At 32.5% G+C, this 26,536-nt stretch overlaps 1 protein-coding gene across 2 annotated transcripts in view; it reads left to right on the top strand.

Moving 5' to 3' along the window:
- The window catches only part of LOC129740931 (angiopoietin-2), a 614,877-nt gene that overhangs the window by 329,545 nt on the left and 258,796 nt on the right, over window positions 1-26,536 (top strand). The gene's annotated exons all lie outside the window — the stretch shown is intronic.

Below are 26,536 nucleotides of genomic sequence, written 5' to 3'. Positions count from 1 at the left end.
GTGTTATTTTGTTGCCACTCGAATTTCCAAGAACCGAGACGTGAGTCGGTTAAGTATCGGTATAAGACAGTTGTTCAAGGTTGCCGAAAAAAAAATGTGTTTTTTTGTGTTTTATGATTTATTAAAAAAAATAATCTGTAATGGTTTTCTGTGATGCTATTCCCATTAATTTCATTGAAAAGTCATGTCAAATTGTGTGGTTTTTTCAATTTTGCTTCGGAAAAACCAGTAACATTAACAATCTTATAATAATTTTCCAATTTAAAAATAGAAATTCATATTTTTTAAATTAAAAAATTAGAATTTAGACAAAAACGGACAAAATTTAAAAATCTGTGAATTTATTTGATTCTTTGAAAATTCTGTGTTCTGTGACACAGATTCTGTGATGAAAATTTTCTTCAAACTCTGTGAAAATATAACTTTATCTGTGATTTTGGCAACCTCGCAGTGGTCGGCAACCATTTGAGTTAATAAAGATAAAACTTTTTTTTTTAATTTTTCAGAGTTTTTTAGAGCCGTATCTTTGTTTTCTTGACAAAACTTAGTAAATCGGCAAAATAAATTGATCTTCTATTCTTCTATTCTTTCAACTTGGTTTGTAAAAGTGATTGATAAGAACATCATTTAAAATAACATGATGAACAAAAATACTGAAATGATAAATTTTCCTTAATCATTAGAAATTTATATAGTCAAAAAATTTCATCTGCTTGAATAATGCTCAGACAATTTGTTCATAATTTTCAGAAGCATATTTATTTGTCTGCAGAATTAATGCAGATTTATTAAAAATTGGTGTATTTTTTTAAGTCAGAATAGATAGTTGATTTTTTTTTTAATTCAATACATGACCAATTCATTCATTTATTCCCAAGTTACCAGAAGTCACATAACTAAAGCTTAGTTCTTTTAGAAATGGTACAGTTACGAATGCGTGTATCTCAAAAACCTTTCGTTTGATCTAAATACTTTCTATTCAATTTCTGCTACTTTTTGGACCGATCTTTTAAAAGAAACTGAGGGCAATTTTGTGGATACAGCTATTTCAAAATTAACAAATTTGATTAATTTTGAGCCACTTTTTGAGCGTTTTTAATGGAATTTCTGCTGGAAAATCTGGCAATAACAAGATAAAACCATCGTGAGATTGGACTTAAAGTATAATCGGTTAGTATAGATCGTAGATTGCGAAGGGTACAAAAAAGATTATTTTTAAAAGGCTTTTAAAAAGAGTGAAAACCATAGTTTTTGTTTTGAAAATTGTTGTTTTTTTCATAGGAGCAGAATTTTGGCAAATCATTATATTTAATACAAAATAATCAGCAAATACACACTTTAATATACTCGGGACCTTGCCACAAGCAGACATGGTATACAATTCAAAAGCTGGAATTTGTTTAAAATAGGGTATTTTCTTCAATTTTTCGTTCACCAGAAGTCATCTGTCCCATAGCCTCGGAACCGGATGTACAGCTTACGGGCTGTAGAAATAGCAAAAAATTGTTGTTTGAGATCAGGTTTGAATGACTCATTAGGGTCAAGTGGGGTAATTATGAACACGGGGTAATTCCGAACAAGTGCCATACGCGCGGCTGTGGGGGATGAATGAACACAAAAAGTACCAAAAGTGATAGTTGAACATCCAATTGATAGCTATAAGCTGTTTCCGATCTGTTTTCAAATCCTAATGATATCATTTCAGGTGTTTTAAAAAACCATTACCCCGTGAAACGGAAATCGTTTTCGACAATGTTCAATGTTTTGAATATCTGATCACAGGAAATCCAGCTGGAATGTTGTTATCTCCTGTTTAACATCCAGTTTAGGATGCTTTATCTGAATTTTGAAAAAAAATTGAAAAATTTTATTCCCACTGATTCACAGATGAGTGTTCATATTTACCCCATAGTTTTTGTCCTATGGGGTAATTATGAACACAGGTTCTTATTCATTTCCTGACATTTCTTTGGCCTTTTTATGGTCAAATGTTTTATTCATTAACTTAGGGGGCCATTTACTAATTACCCAAGCATTTTCAGACCTCTTTCCCCCTCCTCCCCTCGTAAGAATTTTTTTACAAACCTCCTCCCCTCCCCCCTTCCGTAAGATCTTAACACATTAAGGATCGTGAAAAAATCTTAGCCGGGAAACATCAACACTCGGCATTCTGTATCACAGAATCCACTGGACCCAAAAAATTTAATATTTAAATAAGGTCCACAATGTGTTAAGTGTGAAGTTTTAAATTTTTGAGAAATTGATTTTTTGAATTGAGATTCGGATTAAGAAAGAAAAGCCATGTGTAACTGAACATAAGATTCAAAAAATAAAAATCACCATCGTAGGGCAGTTTTATTTCGCCTTCGATCTCCAGGTGCTAAATTTTACAATCAATATTGAGTACAACACAATAAAGGTACTTGATTCACTAAATATTCCTTTAGGCAAATGAATCAACATGTGTCTGAAGATTTTTTTTTCTATTGTAACATGAATGCGCGAATGCGTTCCGAATCGATTACCGCCTATTTCTGTAGAAAAAAATCATTTAAATTATTTTAACTGGACAAGTTACTTACAAAATTTTAATACATTAAGGTATTAAACTCTTGATTTTTTTGTGCCGCAATGTGTTAAGTGTTAAGTTTTGAATTATTGAGAAATTGATTTTTTGAATTGAGATCCGGATTAAGAAAAATAAAAGCTATGTCAGTTCTTTTCAGTCTTTGAAAAAAACTTTTGAACACAATTTTATCAAAACTGGAAATAAAATTTCAAAAGTGAAAAAAGTGAATAAAACAGAAATTAGAAAAAAGCTTAATCCGTAACCACATTTAAAAAAGTCCTCATTTTGTTTAAAAAATTAGTGATAAGAACTTGCATTTTGTTGATTGAAAAAAGGCAGTCAAATGTTTTCTTAGATTAAGTGAGTGGTGCGTAAGCATAGTTTTAACCGGTAATACCAAAACCGAAAACGTGTATCCCAGGAATAGTTTCTTAATACCGAATACAGGTTTTACGTCCTTCCAAACCAGTTTTTTTTTGTATTGATAAATAACAAGGTTATAAATTAAACTTGAAGAAATGTTTAATTTGACTTAAAATAAAATTCACCATTTGTTTGCAAAAGGTTTGCTGCTCGAGCTTTTATCCATGACCGTGTTAAATTTTACATTATTATGAACTTTAAACCTCTGTGGTCAGTTGACTGTTAACTGTATGAAAAATTTTGATAAATATAATAGGTGAATAAGTCCACAAAGCAAAGATCAAAAAGTTCAATTTTCCTGTATTTTTGGGCAACATGCTGCTATTCAGAACATTAGAGTTACAGCAAATAATAAATTTTTGGGTGTTACATTTGGATAACAAAGATCCAAAATCTATTTTCTTGCAGTCTTATTTTAAAACTTTGATACTTTTTCAATGTTAATTTGTTCGAATATTTTTTTTTTTCATTTTTGCAAAATGAGTATTTTTTGACTGAAGATTTTCTCTTTCAGTTTGGTGAGGAAAACTTCTGCAGAACTAATTATTTTGAGAGAATAGAGCTACTAATGTGAAATTTCGTAGATGTGATTATATATAACTGACTGTCGATCATATATAACTGACAAGCCTAGCAAAAAATGACTGTTCACTGGTTCAAGAAGATTTCAATTAGTGTTTTTGTGAACCATCTTAAAAGAATCTAGAATTTTCTGTATTATGTAGATATAGGTTTCAATTTTATGATACCTGAAAAGCCTAGCCCACGACATCTAGGTGAAGACTTGATGTTTGCTGCGCAGAACCTTTTAAACGGATGTAAAAAGTATCGAGTATCCTAACTCGCCTAGAATTTTACTCGTATGGAGAGGTCCTATCAATTAAAAATGTTCTGCAAAGACATAAAGAAACGGAAAAAGGAAACCAACTAAAACATAAAAGATGCAACAAAGAAATTAAACTCCCGAAACAGAAGATAGAAAAAATCAATAAAAAGTAACACTAAATAGTTATTTTGTCTGTTGCTTTACATCTTCTTTTTGATTACATTTGTTTATTTTACAAGTTTTACACATGAATTGAATTGAGTTTTTATGAAACAACCCGTTTTCTTATCACTGCTAATTATTTTCATTATTTGGTGTTGAATTGAGATTTTCTGACACCATATAAATCATATTGGACAAGTCTCGGGGTAAATATGAACATAGTCCGGGGTAATTATGAACAGGCTTTGGGGTAATTATGAACATTATTTTTTCAGTAAAAAATCACCATACACTGCTTACTATGGGTAAATGTAACGTATAACAACTGTTCGTAATCCGTGTTCATAATTACCCCCTAGACAGAGGGGTAAATATGAACAGACGGGGTAATTATGAACAGACGTCTCAAGGACGTGGGTTGCGGCCAAAAAAAAAAGTTGCTCTACAGAATGATGAAGAGCACGGAAACATTCATTGTTGGCAGCTTTTCAGAATTTATGATAAGAAATAAACATATGGTGGCTGTAAGTGTGCCATATGAAGAAATTTTGTTCATAATTACCCCACCTAGCCCTACATTACCAGGCAACACTTCCAGCTTATCGGAGAAAAAATTTGTTTCGCAAATTTCAGCGATCTACCCTCAGTTTTTCGCTTATTGAAAATTAAAAATGCTGGTATGAGACTTGACTTCCCTGATGACCCTTAGCCGGAGTTGCCGATCATATGCTTCTCTTCAATGTTTGATTTGAACTTTGTGGACATTTTTGACAGTATTTGCATACTTTTCCACCACTCACAAATAGTTATTCTTTGAATAATTAAGGGTTTTGTCAGATATCAATTTGATAATGATGGATTTAGAAGGAAACTGTGCAAAATTATTTTTTTCCTTTTTCTCTTGCATCGTTAATATCTCAAAAAAGCGTTAATTTTAAATTTTGAAAAAAAAAGGTCGGATAGTATTTTACAGGCAACAAAATGCTGTCAAAATTTTGAATGTCCGATTATGAGTAAACGAGCTGTTAGCAAAAGGAAGTGTCCTTTTTCTAAAAAAAACTAAGCTTTAATTTGTTTTGAACTTTTGAAGATCCCATTTGGCCGATTAAAAGGAATTTTGAAGACTTTCCCTCGAGTGCTTCTTATCGAACTTTGGACGAACACGGAAGGTCTAAAAAAGTATCATAAAACATATGTGTACGTTCTAGGAGCTTATTAACAGTTGAAATCCCATTTGTGAAATTTGGTTTAAACTTAGAAAAACCAGCCTCAGTTTTTCAAATATGTTTTTCGAAAACAAATAACCATCGATCTAGCTTTCTAATACATCTAATGTAATTACTTTTGTTTTCAAATATTAGGTTTATGAAGTAAAATGGAATTCAATTTCAACAATGAATATGCTTTCTTAAATCTTAACTCGATCATTATGTTTTGTTCTTAAATAATAATTTAAGAATATTTTACTTAAGGCAGATTTTTTGAAACCAGGCGAAAATCTGTAATAAGATAATATCATCATATTATCAAAAACCTAGTTTAATTTCAAATATCTTTGAAAATTATGATGTTCTAAACTAACAATTCAAAGTCGATTTGCATTCCAGTTACAGTACTCCAAAGGAGGGTTCGAAATTACATTCCCGAGTCCTATCGCATTTGTTGAGTATTTAGATGCATCAGCTCGTGACTTTTATCGCGCGGATTTTGATGCTATGAACCGTGTTCTATCCGAAGTCGACTGGTCCAATATTTTGGATATTTGATTTGACGTAGATTTGGCTGTTAATACATTTAACGCAATTCTGGATGACGCTTTCGATCAATCCGTACCCCTGATGCGACCTCCTCTTCGACCTCCTTGGACTAACGCTCACCTGAAACGATTGAAAAAGACACGTTCGAAATTGTTGCGGATGTTTTGTAACTCCAGATGCCCATTTGCGAAAATCAACTTGAACGCTGCTACTAAACAATACCGAATATATAATCGATTGTGCTATCGCCGTTATGTGGAACGTACTCAAAGCGAGCTTTGTCGAAATCCAAAAAAGTTTTGGAAATTTGTAAACTCTAAACGAAAGGAGTCCGGGCTTCCAGCTATCCTCAAATTAAAAAATCGCATTGCCACGTCGCCTGATGATAAATGTTGCCTTTTCGCGACGCATTTCGCCAGTGTCTTTTCAGTGGAATCGCCAACTGCCGATCAATTAAACGCCGCTGTAACACGATTACCCATCAATGTGTTGGATCTGGATGTTTTTGCTGTTAGCGAGGAAATGGTTTTAGAAGCTATCAATAATTTAAAGAACTCCACTTCAGCTGGTCAGGATGGAATACCGGCATGCGTACTGAAAAACTGTCGCGCTTTGTTGGTAAAACCACTTACGTGCATTTTCAATCAGTCTCTCCAACAGCAAAAATTTCCTACCATCTGGAAAAAATCGCTTATGAGCCCAGTACACAAAAAAGGTGACAAGCAAGATGTTCTTAACTACCGCGGAGTCACATCGCTAGCTGCCTGTTCGAAAGTATTTGAGAGGATCGTCAACGATGTCATGTTTTCAGCCTGCCGGAACTGGATCTCTGAGAATCAGCATGGATTTTTTCCTAAACGTTCGGTAACTTCAAACCTGATGGTTTTCACATCCTTCTGCATATCCAACATGGATGGCGGGAAACAAATCGACGCGATATATACCGATATTTCGGCGGCATTTGATTCTGTAAACCACGATATTCTCCTGAAAAAATTGCATCGACTTGGCATTTCCGAACGATTGTGTGCATGGATCAGAAGCTACCTAACGGATCGTCGATTGGCTGTAAGAATGGTTCTGCTGAATCCTCTGACTTTACTCCAAAGTCTGGGGTACCTCAAGGCAGCAATTTGGGTCCTTTATTGTTTACACTATTCTGTAACGACATTAATTTTTTGCTCACTGGATGTGGAGTTCTCCTATACGCGGACGACCTGAAAATATTTTTAGTCATAAACAACCAAGCTGATTGTTATGAATTGCAACAATTCTTGGACACAGTTGTGAACTGGTGCGCTAATAATTTACTTGTTTTGAGCGTAGCGAAGTGCTGTATTATAACATTTGGGCGTATGAAAAATCCATTCATCCATCACTACAATATTCTGGGCGAACAGTTGCAACGTGTTGACGAGATTAAGGATCTTGGCGTTTTATTGGACAACCGTATGACTTTTAAGCGTCACTATTCTGTGGTACTCGAGAAGGCAAATCGTATGCTGGGATTCATTATGCGTTTGAGCAAAGAATTCACTGATCCGATTTGCTTGCGAGCTTTGTATTGCTGTCTGGTGCGTTCAATATTGGAATCTGCGAACCTGATATGGCGGCCGTTTGAAGCTGCATGGACAGCGCGTTTTGAAGCAATTCAACGTCGGTTCGTTCGTTATGCTCTTCGTGAGCTACCTTGGGAGAATCCGTTAAATTTACCTCCATACGCACATCGATGTGCCCTGCTTGGACTTCATACGCTGTCGGATCGTCGTTCCATCGGTCAATTGATGTTCGTGGCAAAGATTCTTCGGAACGAAATTGACTGCTCCTGGATACTCTCTCGCTGCAATATTTATGCTCCAGAAAGAACCCTGCGCAATAGGAATTGGCTTTCTCTGGAACCAAGAAGCACGCGATATGGCAGCAATGACCCTCTCCGTTCCGCGAAATTATGCTTTTTACGTTATTTTAATGTCTTCGACTTCAATGTATCCATTTCAACTTTTAGACGCCGCATTGAATCTGACTTGAGTGATCAACTAAGAACTTAGGAATAGTATCATGTTATGTACAAATAATTATTAAGTAGATCATTAAGACACCTACATGTGTCAGATGATTTTATATTAAATAAACAATAAACAATAAACAATTAATTTAAATGCAATGCTATCAGGTTTGTTTATCCAGTCTTTCTTGTATCTGGTTTCGACTCTCTTAGTTAGTATTTTAATTATTGAAATTTGAGAACTTGAAATATAAAATTTAAATTTTTCATTCAAATTGCTGTTCTATCCAAGGATGCAGAAATCACAGAATAATCTATAATTTCACAAAAAAATTCATATATTTTCGTCACAGATCCTGTGTCCGGATCACTGAATATTGAAAATGTTCACAGAATTCACAGAATTTCTGCATTTTGTACAAACTTTTTTAAATTTGAATTTTGATATCACTATTAACCTCATATTTTTAATCTAAATCATGAAATATTATTGCATTTGTTATGTTTTTTTTTTTCAATTAAATAATTAAAACACAATTCTATTTGTGAATATTTGACTTGACTTTTCTATAAAATTCATGAAAACAGCACACAGAAAACCGTCACCAAATTTGGATGTCAAATAGCAGATTTTTACTTGTCAATGATTCACAGATTTTTATTTGTCAAAACACAGAATTATTTTTCGGCAACCTTGGTATGTTACAGTCTTGGAAGGCTCGTCTCTTAACTGGATTGTCATTTTATCCAAATAGACTCCAGTAGATTCACACTAATCGCTAAGTTCAGTATGATGTTCTCTATCAGTCGTAAAATAGGGTTACGGACCTATTTTGGACCGCTTTGGGAAGTGGCTATGCTATTTTCTGGAATAAAAAAGAATATGTTACAATTTTCAGTGTTCAATACTGGCCAGTTGGCTAATCTTTAGGCTCAATTTTCAGAACGCAAATCTCCTTCAGGCGACCCAATGATAAGTTGAGAAAATCTGACATCGTGAACTTCGTGACATCAATTGACTAATTTTGACTTCGAAAGCCTTAGTGGATTTGGTTTGGCTTCAGTTATGTACACAGATAGATTCAAAAAGATAAAAATGTGCGAGATTTATGCGTTCTTTTTAGCCATCTAAAAGCCTGATTTTTTTCACAATAATTCAGTTTTAAGTTTGATACTAACTTTGTTCTGGGATAAAATTTATCTTTGGAGTAATTTTCCAACAGCTTTTTTTTTTTAAATTACATAATCACAGGGGCTGAAAAACTAGATTTTTAGTACTTTATCGCTTGTAAAATTTACACATTTCAACCACCTTTTTCCAAGTTTTGAAACATATATACACCCAAAATTCAGCCTCTGTGCCAATGGCGTGTAGTCAATTACATAGCATCATTGGTACAAGAAGATAACGCGACCGGTGCTGATTCGATTTGCTCCCACTGGCATTAATCTCCCAAGTTAACCCAATTGCGTATGTCTGAAAGAAACAAAATAAAAACGTTTGCACGTCCCTCCCTATCGCATCACAAGACGAAGAAGGATGGAAATAAATACCGGCCAACAACAGGCAGCCAGCGAACCGAGCACTGTGCGTGTGAATGTAGCAAAAGCAACAATAAAAATATCCTTCTAATTCAATCCAACGGCACCGGCAAACCACGGCCAAGCTGTGCGTGTGTATGCAGTAAAAGCAACAAAAAAAAACATTGCTTCAATTCAATCCCCCGACAAACAACCACGGCTAAGCTGTCCGTGTGTATGTAGCAAAAGCAACAACAAAAACATTCCTTCAATTCACCAGCAAACAACCAACGGCCAAGCTGCCCGGCTTTAGCAGCTGTGTATATGTAGCGTGTGTATGTAATAGCAGGCAGTAAGCAAACACAGTTCTCATTCAATGGGTTTCCCGTTCCTTCACTCCCGTTCCCTTTCCCGTTTCCATCACTAGACAAATGAATACCTTGAAAGGAGGCCAAACGCCGGGAAGCCGCCGTTGTGCGTTTTTTTTGTGATTGATCGGTGACAGAAAGCCTATGACAAATATCCCTCGTCCTGCATGAAGCTCGAATAGTACACTGGTTAAGATGTCGGACTGGTAAGACGATTAGAATGGTGATATGAGTTCGAATCTCCCCGCGGCGCTGTGGTTGTTATTTTTATTTTCTTGTTTCTGGAATGGATTATCCAATAGGAACGAAATCCCATAAAATGTTTTTCTTGTTTCGCTTGAATGTAGTGGTCATGAATAATTTTGGTTGGAAGCCGAGTCCTTATGCCAGTTACGGTTTTTCAAACATACCGTCTTCGGCACAGTGCACATTTCAGAGCATTATCGGCACAGAGATTTGCTAAAAAGGCATTGGATTTCTGTTACCTCTTCTATGGGTGTAGCTATAATTCAATGTATTATTTGATAAAATTGTTCTAATATTAACTGAGATATTTCAACTGTTACAAAAACTAAACTCGTTGCATATTTACCGATTTCTTGTCGTTTTTTTTAGACGGGTTTTATTTTTCGTTTCTTCTACCTACCCAAGATTTTTTCCTCGAAGATCATTCCTGAATGCACTCATTTTATTGGTAATCCTAAATGGTTGAAACTTTTAGACCAAACTTTCAATAATTTTTCATGAAGCATAAAAAACAATGACTTAATAAAAAATTGGTGCAAGTCCAAGTTTCATGTTTTGAGGCTTCTTTGAGCTGTTGCTTTTAACAAATGCTTATCAAACAGTTGCCATTGATGTAGATTGTTAGATTTACGTAATTCAAAGCATAGTGCACAAAAAGTAAGTTAAAACTATGATTGGCTTGGTTTTGTGATTAAAGTGAACCTCGTCTAATGGCGAGTTTGTGCTTTGGCGAGTTGATTAAATAAAATCATGCTTAAATTCCAAATTTTATTCATAATGAGTGATTGAAATAGTGTGCAAAATTCTTAAATATCGTCGTACAACGTCTTATTACGTTCATGAACAAGATTAATACCCAGGTTATGTTGAGTGGTCCAAAATAAATCCCTAAGAAATAAAGAAGGACCTATTTTCGACATGGGTCAAACTGCTTTTAAAACCAGTTATTTTGCTCTTTCGAGCTTGCAAAATAGTTTTCCCGTGTTTTATCATAGCAGTGAACATGTTTGTATTTGTAATATTCGTCACGGCTATACAGCAAACCTCTTGAAAGTTGACTCCAATAATGGCACGTCCTCCTGAAATGGCCCTGATTCGGTCCAACTGTGAAAAATCAAAACGTTATTTTCAATTTTCTCTCCGTTAACAGCTTACTTAAATAAAATTTGAGATGTGAATAGAATCATAAGAAGTAGCTTTAACTATATTTGTTCAAAATTTTTATGAATAACATGGTTTATGAGAGAAATAAAAGAGAAATAAAAATAAAAAAGTTACAAGGTGGTCCAAAATATGTATCCGGTCCAAAATAAGTCCGTTACCCTAATCCTTTAGATTTTTTATCAATACACTTCTTCTCAAGTCACTTCTTCTTGCGCCCCTGCATTCGAACCAAGGACTTTTGCCACGTAGACTTGCAAGATATACTAGTATTTGGTTAAACTTTACCCAGTTTGACGGATTGGCTTAGTGATACCACCCACAAACTTTATTTTGCTTTTATTATCCTATACAAACACTGTTGGTGTTAAAATATTCTTTTGACAATCACCACATTTTTTTAAATAAATATTTTTATAATTCAGTCTGGGCTAAAATGCATCACAATGCAAATCAAACATTCATTTTTTATCTCGTTTCTATGTGTTGCAAAATGATTGTTTTGCATAATGCAATTGTTAATTTCTAAATTTTCTCCATCCAAAAATTATTTTTTTGTGGTTTCAGCTAGTAGAATTTGCAGCACCTTTATGCTTTTTCTTTAAAAAGATTTTTTAAGGAAAAAATGTAAAATTTTATTCGAACAAAACAAAAAATTACTGCGATCGATGATTTACGCATCACAAAAATATCAAAAACCATAAGTTTACAAAAGTATTCATTTGATTTTTTCATTGGAAACCAAATTTGTAGCAACTTACCCCTTTTAATTAGTAAGCTGAAAATCGCATGTTTTTGTAAATTTGAGAATAACTGGCTAAATAATTAATTTTTCTGACTACGTCAACCTTAAAATATTTGAGGATATTAAGTGTTTAGGAGCTTTTTTATGTTGAAAAGTGTTGCATGATGCGCCAGTTGACGGTACTCAATGCTGGTTTGAAATCAGGAAAAATTTTATTCTTCAAGTATTATCAGTGTTCTGCACATAAGTGCAAATCCGCTTAGCTCTATTTAGTCCGCTAACTTTTTGGTAGCGGTTTAATTTTGCCGCTAAATTTTCACTGAGCTAGCGAATCAAATAGTTCAGCTATTTTTTGGTTCCGCAAATTGAAGACCGCATTCTCCCATATATTGATATTACTGATAAAATTATACTTTTTGTCATTTATCATGTAAAGTTGGCATTCTGGCTCTAATGTGATTTTTTTTACTTAACTTTAAATATACATCTTTCGAGGATATGATGGCGAGCTTCTTACAATTGCTAAAACCACCAACCCACAGAAACTGTATCATGTATTCAATAACCGGGATTCGATTCATGATCGTTGGCTTAGAAGACTTGAAGGCAAGGCCGTGCGAACGAGGGGGGGGGGGTTTAGGGGTTTAACTCCCCCCATGGAGATTTTTTCCAAGTAAAATTACTTAGTTCAAGAAATGAATCTTCATCCAAAATGGTGTTTTTAAATAAGTGTTAAACAAATCGCAAAATTTTCTCGCTTCCGGCGGAATTTGCTCCTGTGCCATTCTAGGCCTAAGACATGTCATTCTGCGACAGTACATGACATTTACGATTTGAAACTAGTATTTAATTGTCAGTTTAGATTTACAATTTAAAACAAAACCGTTTCTTGTCTTTGAAATTGGATTTTATTAAGAAATGTTTCTAAATAAGTTTATCCATAACGTTCTAACAAATCACTGTGATAATAATAAAAAACTTTTATATCATAATAAATTTAATGCTGATATGAAACATTCTTAAAGAATCCAACCAATTTAAATATCAACTTTATTTTGTGTTTATTGTTCTTCTAAATACTCAACTCGACATTGAAACAATTTTTATAAATTACACAAGGCCACAAAATTTACAATTAATTTAGGTGCAAAAAATTAAGGAGCAAATTTTGATTAATTTTGGTGTCTTGCAACTTTTGAAAATAGGTATAAATTAAAACGAACTTTGAAAATATATTAACTTAATTCTATTTGAGATATTTTTGAAGCAAAAATCAAATCGTTTTGCAGATTTCGAGAAGTTCGTTTACTTTAATCATCAATTGAATTTTATAAATAAGTTATGAAAAAGAGCGAGTAGAATTAGATTAGATGCATTTTCATCACATGTCATCAATTTGTTCCTCAAGAAACAAATTTTCAAATAATGAATTTGAAATGTTCTTACTAAAAGAACATGACTTTTACCAACAAGGCGGATAAATTGAGTTTACATTTTTTTTTATAATTTTCAAGTAAATTAACTTAGTTTTTTTAAATAAAACTACCGAATGTTATAGTCAAACCATTATAAAAAAATAAAACAATTTTTATTTAGTTTGTCTTTGATTTTCAAGTCTAAATTTTCGTGTTGATAAATGATTCTAAGAAGCCATTCCAAAGCTTAATTTTAATTCACAATATTGACTTAATTATTATTTGATTTTCTGAGTTTTCCTAAAGCTTAAATAATGACAAACGTTTCAACTCTAGATCGCATCACGATAAGCGTTATCACAAAAAAAATAAATTTTTTTCATATATAAAGTGATTTTCTTAATCATGAATCTTGTTTATTAAAAATTTCACCAATATTTTCACAATCAGTAAATCTAAAGAGAATGGATTCATTTATGGATTCATATGATTTCAGATAATTTTTGTGATTTCAGATAATTCAACCCTTCAAGACTGCTGATAAGTTTTGCCAGCCGATTTTCAAATGTTAAGATGAGGAGATATTTTTTAATGGAATATTCTTTGTTTTAATCACTTTCTTTGTTACTAGTTTAAAATTATTTTTATGAAATGAATTTTTGCGGCTTTTTATCGGTGAGGGTTAAAGAGTTGAAAATGAAAGACGGATAGAAGATCAGAAGAAAATTCTAAGGTGGTGAAAAGAGCGAAGAGCATTTGAAATAGAAGCTTGACCTTGAAATTATTTTAAAAAATTTTCATGGATTTGGATGAGAATGTTTTGCGAACCATTTAAATTAAAATTATTTCAAGTTAAAATTAAAGAATTAGCATCACTGAAATTGTAAAACACTTAAAGTATATATTAATTAAACATTTCAAATAAAAAAAATAAAAGAAATATTTTGGATGGGGAGTCACCGCCAAATATTTTAACTTTAGGTGGGAATGCAAGCGTTACTGCAAGTGAATTAGTGAAAAATTCCATTCAATTTGGGCATACTTTGAAACAATCCGGAATTTACGAAATCTCCTGTGAGTTAGAAAACTAATTTTTTGTAAAATTAAGGTTCACATGATCCGTTACATTATCATTTTTTTTATAATAGTGATAAGTGAAAAATAACGTCAAAACAGTCAAAAACGAACGGTATGTTTACATTAGGTACACATGCCAAATTAGGAACACCTACCCTAGTTGAATTATTTCATGCCAAAATTGACATTGCTAAGTTGATAATAGCTCATTTTAGCCTTTAAAAATTGTATAAATGTCCACGTTTGTCAAAGCTCCTGCAAGTTTATATGTGTAAACTGGTTCAAGGTTTAGTATCTGACAGGACACAATAAACAATATGACCTATGTTTGTAAAGTATTTCAGTCAAAAGAATTGAGATCATGACTGTAGGAACGGGGGGGGGGGGGGGGGGGGGGTTTGAGGGGTTTGAAATTACTAATCAATTTTGATGAACTACTTAAATGATTCAAGAGTAGCAATAGCGTAACAATCTTGACTCTAAAACCTCGAAATTTCATTCCAGGACCACAATACTACAACAGTTTTTCAAAAAATTTCTCACTTGTTGATAGTAATTGAGTCCCAAATATTGAAACCCAATAAAGTTAGACTCTGCTTACCGGTTTGTACAGATTGTGACCTGATTTTCTCACTCTATTTGCAAAATCAAACTAAAATTTCAATTGAGAATTATGAATCTTGTGTCCAAATCATTTTTTTAAACAAATTTTATCAAAAAAACATAAACGATTTTTTGCGAGCCTGATTCTTCTAATGATTCTGAATTGCCAAATGTGTTTCGAAAAAAAAACAGTATTCCTCGTGTTTTTCTTTTTTATTTTAATGGAATAATTCCGAAATTTTCCTGCATATTGGACGGATTTTTAAGAAAAACTTGAAACAATATGCCCTTATTTCGTAAGGTTTTATAATAAAATTGCCTGGATTTGCCCAGCCCGGATACTTGCGGAAAAGTATATGGTATCGAGTTTATTGTTCTTACTTTTCAGATTGGATCATTATTGGTATAGAATCTTGATTCCAACATTGGTGTAGCATTTCAATCTAAAATGTGATGTATTTTCCATATTCAAAACTCTGAATTTCGGAATATGAGAAAAAAATTGTAATTCAAAACATTTTTAAGATTTGGATCTGAAATTTTTATCCTAAATTTATGTGCAGAGTTGAAACATAAGAATGTTTTATGAGTCCAGAATTGAAAAATCTGTAAAAATTTCGCCATTCACAATTTTATTAAAAATTTTCAAGTTCAATTACGAATTAATAATTGAAAAAAATCATATTGAAAACCATAAATTCTAACTCAAATAAAAGATTACTGGTCAAAGGTTCTGATACAAATTTCGCTTTTTGGTTTCAAATTCATAGGATTTCTTATCCGGAATTTAGATTCAGACTTAGAATGCAAAATTCAGACTTGGAACTAACATTCAGATTGTATTCAGATTAAGTTCAAATTTAAGTTTTATGATCAATATTAAAATATCGATGTTAATTCATCAGAGATTCAAATTGAAGGAGATCGCAGTTTCATAACTTTGATTTTTGATTCAAAATTTCAATTGTAAATTCATCAAAGTCAGAAAAGAAACACAAACCTGGTGAAAATCACAAATAAAAAATAAAATCTGAATTTATTTCAATGTATTTGTTTTTGAAAAATCTAAATTTTAATTTTGAAAACTTTAATTACAGGATTTAAATTATGAAATATAAAATATTGAATGATAATTTTCGAACTTGTTTTTTTTCCTTATGCAAAAATCCAGCTGGCAATTTTATTTACAAAATTTACATATATTGCAGATTCTACAAAATCAAAGGATCTAACAAAATCTTAAGTTTTAATCGAGTTTACAAGAGTAGTATATAAACCTTATTTGAACCGTAAACCTTATTTTTGACTTTCATTTTTGAATATTTGATACATTTTCACCCAATGCTTAAAATCGTTATGATTATGGTTTAGAAAATTTAGCTTGCTAAGATAAGTAAGTTAAAATAAAAATTTCTGGATGAAGGTTCAAAATCCTTTTTTTTTTGTTTCGATCTCGATGCAGTTGGCGCACCAGTTATTGAAAAACCTATCTGGAACAACTGTGATTGATGTTTACACTTGGGCTCGAACTCACGGGTATCAGCTCAGGAGGCAACTTTAGGAGCATTTACCAAGCATCATGAACAAAATTGGCTACTCCTAGGACTTATTTTCTAAAATAAATAGATCATAATTGCTCTCTAATTAGATTTTCAATTTGCCGATATGCCACAAACTTAGATAAGAATATATCCCAGCGGCGATCAAAATAAGATAATAAAATAAATAGGGTGAAATACCTAGATTTCGACAGTTTTGGCTTGATTTGTCAGAAAAACCATGTAAATAAACTATTTGACTAAAGTTTTTCATTTCAAATGTGATTGGTTATATGAATCAGATTTGTTTCTTCATTCTCTACCTTTTTATTGATCAAAAGTTTCAAAACAACGTATTTATTAGCCTTTTACTAAAACCTCTCGATGATCTAGTTTTCGACATTCAATTTTAGTTTTCGACACAAAAAGTTTTAGTTTTCGACAAGCATATTTCCACCTCCTTTGTTAGCTCAGCAATATGAATATTTGCGTATTGGAATTGCTTGTCTACTTCACGGCGTTTTTTACACCATGGAAACAGTGTAAACATACAGAAGAAGATGGGTGTCGAAAAACAGATTATTGGGAGAATTTTCAGCGCTAGTTTTCGACAGCTCAAAAAACAGTTGAAATTTCATTTAATGTTAGCAAAAATATTCAATAAATTACCGAAAAGATTGATCTCAGAACCTTAACCTTTCCATTGATTTCTTTTATGTTGCTTTTATTCAAATAAAAGGGGGTTTTTTCGTGATTCAAAATCATTCTTATTTGGTCGTTGGAATTGAATTTCACAGGTGATTTGGAATGTTACTTTTAATTTACAACTATTCAATAACTATTCAACTATTCAATAACCATTCAACTATTCAATAACTTATTTAGAGGAATTTTTATATTCAAGGTATACTAAAGTGGGAGAGTAAAAATAGAAAAATATGAAGATAGATAGCTTGAGTCACCAAGCAGAAAGATAAGCCTTTCATTAAAATTTTGTCGAAAACTAGCTCCTGTCGAAATCTAGAGTATCTACCTAACTTTTAATGCAAAATATCCTTTACCTGAATTATTTGTACTTAGTACATATACATTGTTTTACTTGTGTAGGCATTGTTTAAGCAAAATTGTTTTCGGGAAAAAATTTTCATCAAAAAACCCACCCCCCTCCCCTTTCCCCCCTCCCCTATGAGCCGGTTCTTCCTACGGCCCTGATTGAGATACAACCAAATTTGTTGTGTGGCTGTAAGAAATTTTGCTGATCCAAATTTAAATATTCCGGTTAGAGGTGTCAGAGTGTTTCACGTACACATCTGTTAAATTGCCGGCTTAAGCAATTGGCAATAGTCTATAGACGAATCCAATTGCCCATAATTTTAATAAAAGAATAAATAAAAAATGTGTACCGGAAATAGAAAAAATATTAATTTTAAAAAAATACAAACGATTATTAGAACATAATAAAATTATCGTTATTCAAGACATCAATCATAAGAATGAAAAAAAATCTTCCATGTCTTCCATAATTGACTGGCTGAGAATTTCCCACAAGCTGTGTAAGCTCGTATCATTACAATTGTTTCTTTTGCGCCTTCTCGGGCCAACATTATTAAAAACAAACCATCAATTGATTTATCTTGTAAAACCACACTTGCACTCCTCACCTTCCGCCCACTCAATTCATCAAATGCATCATTACATTGCGCGGTAGAAAGACGAAAAAAGCTGAAGATCGCGTGCGATCTCCACTAGACATCGAGGCAGACGCAGAGAGAAACAGAACATAGAGAGAGATCGTAACAGTCAACATCATTGAAATGCATATGCGCGCGCACGCCCGACGAGTAATTACCGTAATAAATTATCGATTACCATCATACGTTTTTGCTGCGTTTTCGCGAATGGCGCGCGTCTTGGTCTTGGTTTCGGTTTCATCTTGCAGAAGGTAGATTCGCGCAACCCCATCTTCCCAACCAATCTCATTCAATCTGCATGCAGCGATCGACGCGTAGCGCGTCTAAGCTTAACAGCTTTAAACTGCATTGGACGCGCGCGTGGAGTGTGGTATTTAAATTTTCTGTTTTGACGCAAATAATGTAAACCTTCACCCAATCTTGGATGCGCATGAAAGGTGTAAATTTGAGCCGCCGCCGTTGAGAAAGATGTTGGATTTGCAAATCCATGCGAGAATTCAATTGCCAACAATCTACGCTGAAGTATTGACCCACTGCCTGATGCTTGGTGCTGATGAACTTGGGGCCGGAAAATGATCCGTGTAATGCGATAAAGATGATGATGCGTGGGACTTTAATCCGTTTGGTGTTGATGGAAATCTGGCATCCTCGAAATCAATTTGAAATTAGGTGGTCTTCGAGCGCCTTGGGTTTTTAAGAACATACTTAAGCAGAATTAACACATGATTTAATGATCTTCGATATGCTTTGTTTTGTAAGTTTCAAAAGTTGACAGCTTCACCTCTACTTATTTTAATTGATTGATAACCCGAAACTGTCATCTGAAAATAGCTCAAATTTTCACATGGTTTTCTCGGAGATATTTTCAATTATAGTGCTTTCTTGATAATTTCTATTAAATTATTCGAACTCACTGAAGACTAAAATTAGTACTGCCTTACAGTTACTAATTCATCTCTATGAAACCGGCAATAGAGAGAGATTTTCAACGGACATTTGCACGCATGATGAATGCTGCTAACGAACCGAATGAATTAATTTGTGAAACGAACACTCGAAACAAACCATCATTTTTTATGCGTTGTAAAATATGTTGAGAGATCCTTATGATCGAAAAAAAAACCTCATCCCAATATAATTATGTAGATACATTGCGCTTAGAGGAGTTAGGAGAAAACGGATTCGGACAAATGGCTGCCTCGTTTGTTTGTTTCTGCAGTGCCTAATTGACATGTTGATGTGGATCTCCCAGATCGCTAGTTGGAATCATCATAATGAGCATCATCTTCATCAGCACCGTCCATCGTTTGGATGAAAAAACGTTCAACTCAGCTCACTTTTTTTTTTCTCTTTCAGATTGATATTTTGCGAAACTTCATTGACCCTTGACTCTTGTCATTTAATTATACAGACACCATTTGGGGCATCTTTGCTAATGATAAGTTGGTGGCTGAATATGAATGAGTGAGCACGTTGGGTGGTCAATGGATTGTATATTGTAGAGATCCCGTTGCTATTTTTGAACTGCGATATTTGAATGTTTGTAGGACCTATGGATTTTTAGCAGACAAATTCGAACATTTCTCTAACTGGTGTGTTTGTAAACCTTCCTTTTGTTGACTGTTGACTTCATTAATCTTGATGCATGAACCAAGCGAAAAGTCTTCATAGTCCATAGACATAATTATTGAAAGCATTGCCGTAGGGGGTTAAACCCCTCCCTGAGAATTCACGAACTACAAACGAGAAATTGTTCTAGGTATATTCATCAATCTCAAAATTTCTAAATCCTAATAATATTGTAGGTGTAGCAAGGGTTAAAATCTTGACCCAAAACCAAGGGCTCAACTTTAAATCTAATCCCAAACCAAAAGTATTGCAGCAGTTTATTTTTTAAATTTTTCATTTTTAGATTGCATGTTTTTCTCTTATAACAAATATTCAATGAGATTTCACACATTTTGGATACTTTGTTCCTTTTTTTGTATGAAAATCATAAATCAATTCCTCTGTTCAGAATTTGGATGCTGTACCAAGTTTAGAATTCTAGATTTTTAATAAGGATCATCATTGAAACAATATTTCAAATGAAAATCTATTTTGTAATACCTGTTCATAATTGGTTTTGCTTCTCATATTAATTTTGGAAAAGGGGTAGGCTTATTAGCGGCAAAACTTAAATCAGAAACCATGATTAGAATTTTGTTCCACTTTCAGATTTGAAATTATCACCTCTCCTTAAATTTGTATGGAAAAAAGCTTCACAGTGATTTTGTTCTTGTACTTCTTTTTCAACTTTTTCTTGGTTGATATCAACGTGGCTAAAAAACATCCTGGAAAATGACAAACTTGCGTCCTTCAATTTTCTTTTTAACGCTGTATCAGTTACATATTGAATTCATTGCAGATACAACTACGGCCAGGCCAACCATGTGATGAAAACCGCAAAAGCATTGATGTCTGAAAGCTTTTTCTAGTTACGATGAACATTTCTTGTGGTTTCAGCAAATTTTAGAATATTGATGACTACCCAAGTAACCAGAATTCCCTTAAAAAGTTTCATAGAAGCTTAATCAGCTCTCATTTGTGTCTGAAGAGAATGCTACTCAGCCCAAAATTTAAGTTCTTAAAGCTACTTTCAAGTTCGTTTAGGTGGCTGTAGAGAATGCTACTCTAAGAGAATGTCAAAAAACTTCTACGCGCCGAAAAAAAATGCCGGTCTATCATGGTCTACCTCATTGATTTTACTTATATTGTTTTGATTACATTACATTCTATTGTTTTGCTTACGCCTATAGAATTGAACCGCTGCTCTGTAGGTTGCAATGAAGTTCACGAGCCTCTCGACCAATCCAGCAATAGTTCATTGACAATGTAACAATTTGTATTTAAACTTAATGTCATTTAAGATGATTGATTGGGTTGGTCAATAGATTGTACCTCATTTCGTTTAAAAGACTATCAGTACACCATATAAATAATATAACAAAAATTCTCATCATCAAAAATTTATTCGAATATATTAACATTGATAGTGAAAAATCGAAAAAATATTGAATTCCATTTGTAAATATCAGTACAGATATAAACAAAACAAATACCATGCCATGAAATTGACAGACATTTTTGCAATGTCGCTTAGAAATCTAATATAGGTTCTTTATAACACCTAGAAGTATCTTAACGGTACGTTAAGTATTAAGCGAACGTTATCGACCTTCTCAAAAGAAGTTGTATTAAAAGCGCTTAAAAATTCCGTTATCGAAAGGCGATGGAAGTTACTGAGTTACTTTCACGTGACAAGAGTTACCTGAAGTTTCCATAAAAAAAATTCATTCAAATGTGAACTTCGAAGTCCCATCTTTAAGTAAAAACGCGACTTTTGGTTGCTATAGGACTTTGGGTATAGCTTGTCCGTGCGTGGTGATATTTATATAATTTTTCCATTGAATCCAATTCCCAATGGCCAAACTTCTTTGCCAGGTTTTCTCAATTAACCTTGTTGATTTGTGAGAACTACGAAAAAAAAAATCGTTCTAATGACAAAAACAACCGTTTAATATAAAGTCGTGTTAGAGATATGAAGCACACCCAACCCACGTAAAAAAAGACCTTATTGTACCACGAACTTCTTAAAAAGTTTCTTGTGCAATTCCAGCTCGTAACTTTAACTTAAACGGGTTCTTTGGAGAACCCTTAACTTGAATTTGAATTTAATTTGGTTATTAAAAATTTAATATTTTCTATGATATTAGTATAAGATTTGCTGAGCTGAAAAATTATGACTTTTTGGCATACGCCTACTTCCTAGAAAAAGCTTCACAGTGATTTTTAGATTCTCAAGTCGGATTGAGAATAAATACTATATTGTGGATAAAAATCGAAGATTCAGATTTCAAGTTATTAATTATTGATTGAGGGTTATGAAACAGATCACGGAATATCGATATAAAAATCACACTCAAATATGAAGATTAGGTTCAAAAGTCAGACTGTGTTTAGAATTCAGTTGAAAATCACAAATTTGAAATAATATTTTTGTTATTAAGAAGATTATGTTTCATGATAAAGTAAAATACAGAAAGAATACCCACAAAATTTCAATTCTAAAATTGATTTTTGATTAAAATCCTTTTGCTGACAATAAGAAATTCCATTTTTTAAGGTTTTTATATAATTTTTGGTTCGATCTTCGACTAGATCGAACCGTGTTTCATGTGAAATTAGATTAAAACAGCAGAATTCTAGAGATTTCAAATGTGTATGATCGACCAGAATGATATTTTATTTTATAAAATACGAAGCTGGTACATACAAAACACATTTCTTCTCTTGCTTAATTTTCACCCCAAATTCTAGTGACTTGAAACAGATTAATGGCGTTCAGTTCGCTTCGGCCAGACCGTAACCATTTTAAACAATCAAAGTTTTAAACTGAAATTACAAACTTCAATCGAGCATTCAAGAATAGCAAATCAGGTAAATCATATTTGAAACTTAAAATTTTTAATCTTCCTCTTTCATTTTTTACGATTTTATATTTTCACCAATGACGGAAGCATTTAAATGTGCAAAAGAGTTTGGGGGATTTTTTTTATTAATTGCTGGTTTTCATAAAGTCAAAAAGTTCATCTGTTTACAAGAATCTTCAAATTCCCTTTTTTATTTCTTAAGGCTGTAAAACACAGATTTAGGAAACAATTTCGAAGATCATCGGACATTTTTCACAAATTTCTCTTTGAAACACAAAACTATTATTGTAAATAAACCTGCAACATGAAAAATCAGAGTACAACAAATAAAAAAAAAGTTGTACATGTTTGTATTGTATCATATCTTAAAATTCGTTGTTTCATACAATTTTCTACGTAGATGATGTTGTAGTTTGATGCTGTTGCATTTTATCGCATAAACAAAAAAAAAATTTAACACTCCACTAAAATTTTATTTCTAAATGAAATATAAAATAAAAAGCATTTATGTGTTCAGAATATTATGAAATTTATTTCATTGAGATTGAAAAATTGAAAAAAAAATGTATTTTTTTTCTAGAAAAAACGTTTAACATAAAAAAAATAACGAATTTTCATCAAAGAGACCCCACTCTCACTCCTACTAAAACATTTAAATGGAAATCTCAGCTATCCAACAAAACTGAAACTTATTGCCAATTTTTACCAATTCAAAAGTTATTCACGTTTTAGTGAAGTATTTTTTTAGACAATTTCCTTACTTATGGGATTGCTTTGGTAATGTTTTTGCTAGAAAAACTTGAACTCAATCGAATTTTAAATTCAGCTCATTTAATTTTTTATTTCGAAAATTTGTTTTCCTCTTAATAATGTTGATAATACTAATTCGGTATTTCAGATGTTTTTTATCTACAGACAAGCAGATAAGATTCTTTGGGATTTGAACTTTCTATAACCTTTCTAAATCATTTTTGGTCAGATGCTTAGTGTCTGTCAACTAACTTAATTTTTATTCAACACTATTTTCTACAAAATGTCTCTACAATATTCGTTCGAAAGGATAAAAAAACTAGATCCGCTAGTGCACAACTTTAGTTCTTTTTGCTTGCTGAATTCTCGAGTAACACAAAACTTTTTATTTAGGTATATTGTATGGAAGCATTCTTTTTATAAATAGAATGAGTTTTAAGCCATCCCATCTTAATAAACGATTTTTTGTACCTCGAAGTTCTCAGAGGTCAAATTTGATTCAATTTGTTTGATTTGTTTATTGTCAAGTTCCTACCAATTGTTAGATCTTTTGTGGTTGCTTGATTAGTTTTTAGAACTGTAGAAATTTAGTATCATTTCTATAAAATCTCCTTCTTCCAGAACAGAAAAGAGATGGGTCTCAAACTAGCTTTAAATAAAAAAAATGCATTTCAGTCTTGACAAATTTGAATCCATTTGCATTAATAATTCATGAGTTGTGCAGATATTCAGGTAACATTTGTATGGGAGCCCCCTATTCTAGTGAGGCGAGAGATCTCAAAACATCATTCGATTTTTCAACGGTTATAAACACCCTGACATTAAAATTATCACGCCGATCGACTCAACCCAACAAAGTTATCTAGATCAAATTTTTAGACATGTAGATGAAAAAAAATTACATTAAATTAAATACTTTGATCAGATGAACAACTTTTCAGAAGACTTCAAACCAGTAGGATTTGATTCGAAAAATTTATGAGGTTTTGAACATCGATTGGTTAAGCCTGCCCCACTGTTCCCCCACCCCTCCCCCTTGCATGAGAGGGTTTTTCTTACGGCCCTGATTGAAAGAGTAAGGTACCCGAGTTTTATTGGAAAAGCACGGATTTTGCCCGGCTTTATTCTCATCTCATTCTCAAATCAAACTTTAAAATAACAAATTGTGTATTTTTTTTTTGCGTCCGGAACGATATTTTTGGAGAAAGTTTCTAACAAAAATCATGAAATGTTTTTAGGAAACCTAAGATACGATTCAAAATCTGCTGAAAAGTTTTGATGAAAAATAAATTATTTTCAAGTTTTTTTTTTCTAGATCTTTAATAAGCAATTCCAAGGTTTGACCAAATTTTCCCGGATATTTCACGGGTTTTGGTCGACAAAATTTGAAATCAAATGCCCAGATTTTGCCAGGTTTTTAGATAAAATAGATCGGATTTGTTCGGCCGGGGTACGTAAGGAAAAAATTCTGGCTGCCTTTACACAGTTTAATTTAGCTAACGACCCGTTATTCCACGGAGTTTATACCTAATATAGAGTATACTATACCCATTGACGTGAAACAATTTTCAGATAAATTCAAATTGTGTCCTTTCGCAAAGAGCAGTACTACGTATTTTTTTTAATCGGTCAATAATGACACGTTTAATATCAGGCGAAAAAAATAAACTCATGTACGAGAACTGGAAGACATTTTTCGATTACTTTGAAATAGCAGCTGTTTTGTTTAAATCATAATTTATTCATTCTGATTCGCAGGTGAGATTCCAATGGATTCAATCTCCACTTATGTACATTGTGGATCGAAAAACTTGAAACAAAAATATTTCTTAAATCAATAAATTTTCCAGATTTAGAATTTGTGAAAAATGTATTATAGAATATAAAAAAAAACTCACTTCAACATATTTTAAATGAACATTGATCTAATTTAATTTTTTTTTCTCTCTTTTTTCAGGTAACTACGAATGATCAATTCACTAGAGTTATCCTAAACCATGTTTTTCATCACCCTTGGTCAAACTCTGGAGCGGTAAAAAGCAATTAAAGTGTTGTTAAATTTTTCAATAAATTTTATATTGTTTTTTTCTTCAATACATTGAATCCAATGAAATATATTTATTTTTCATCGGGACAATAACTTTAGCTGGATACTAACACTGTGCAATAGTGGATGTTTTATCATGTACGACGTTCAAATGTTTGTTGTTCAAATGTTAATTTTTAGCAATGGATATTCCATAATAGTTAACAAAACAAACAAAATTTGCGGATACTTTCTGATGTATTTTGGTCTAATCAAAGAAAAACCAATAAATCATTTTGACAGTGGAAATTTTTATACGGCTACTCATTTATTACCAGCAAAATGTTTTGTTTTCATATGATTTATCGATTTAGTCTTCTAGATGCTCCCAAAATACCTTGGAAAGAACAATTGTCAATCGAAATGTACTCAGCATCTCATACAGACCATGCATAATGACAGAAATCGATCGCCAGTGAAGACAATAAAAGTGAAGTTTAGGTGATAAAAAACCTCAACAAGTACTAAAACAAGCGTATTGTCACAATCTTTAAATTATTATGTTGAGTAAAGGATTAACACCCCAAGACTTCACCATCAAAATCTATTTCTTAAAATGAAAATAGTTCTTACAACGAATAAATATTTCTTTCATTACTTGAAGTGTTGAAGGTAATATCAATCTCAGACTTGAATTCAAAAAAATGCTGTTTAAGTAAATAACGTACATTAACACGAAAATTATTCCTTTTACTTCACCAAAACGTCCGCACTTCGTGATAGGTCATGACAAGACCCGAGCGAATGACCCGTTTCCTTGGGAAACAGGGGTGTGGTGGAATTCGAAATTCAAATTTAACTAAAAAAATTACAAGACCACAATACGCAATACATAAGGAAAAGCATTTCTTACATTATTTTCTTATTCATAATTATCACACAAATTCAAAAAACAATTAATTTTTCTTATAAAATAAATCAAAACTTCAAAGTAGTTCACCTTGAAAGTTTCAAATTGATGATATTTTTGATATATGATAGTTTTTTCAAAACTATGTTCTTATTTATTCACTAGAAATTTGCTTCAAAATAATTTCTAAACGGTCAAGTTTTCAAATTTGAAATACATTTTTCTAAAACGAAAATTTAAAAAAAAATGAATTCTTAGTTAGATGTCAGAT

The sequence above is a fragment of the Uranotaenia lowii genome, chromosome 2 (genome assembly GCF_029784155.1).
Source record: "Uranotaenia lowii strain MFRU-FL chromosome 2, ASM2978415v1, whole genome shotgun sequence".
Lineage (NCBI taxonomy): Eukaryota > Metazoa > Arthropoda > Insecta > Diptera > Culicidae > Uranotaenia > Uranotaenia lowii.
Note: the sequence above shows the minus strand (reverse complement) of the source record. Positions and strands in the feature narration are given on the sequence as shown.